At 63.9% G+C, this 202-nt stretch overlaps 1 protein-coding gene across 1 annotated transcript in view; it reads right to left on the reverse strand.

Annotated features, from left to right (window-relative positions):
* RARRES2 (retinoic acid receptor responder (tazarotene induced) 2) overlaps nt 1-202 on the reverse strand; it is a gene marked incomplete at its 5' end in the record, with an annotated part of 3419 nt that overhangs the window by 1988 nt on the left and 1229 nt on the right. The gene's annotated exons all lie outside the window — the stretch shown is intronic.

The raw sequence follows: 202 nt of genomic DNA on the forward strand, positions 1-202 counted from the left end.
AGGTGGGTGAGGGGCTCAGAGAGGGGTCCCTGAAGCCCCCCAGCCCCTCATGTAGGACAGCAGGGACACCGCTCTGGGGACACTGGGATGGACTCGGATCCAGGGCACTGGGATGGACCCGGATCTGGGGGCACTGGGATGGACCCAGATCTGTTAATGAGTAACTGAGCTCAGTGGGGTCAATCCCGGGGCACCCCAGGAC

Source organism: Acanthisitta chloris, unplaced genomic scaffold (genome assembly GCF_000695815.1).
Source record: "Acanthisitta chloris isolate BGI_N310 unplaced genomic scaffold, ASM69581v1 scaffold34132, whole genome shotgun sequence".
In the NCBI taxonomy this organism is placed as follows: domain Eukaryota; kingdom Metazoa; phylum Chordata; class Aves; order Passeriformes; family Acanthisittidae; genus Acanthisitta; species Acanthisitta chloris.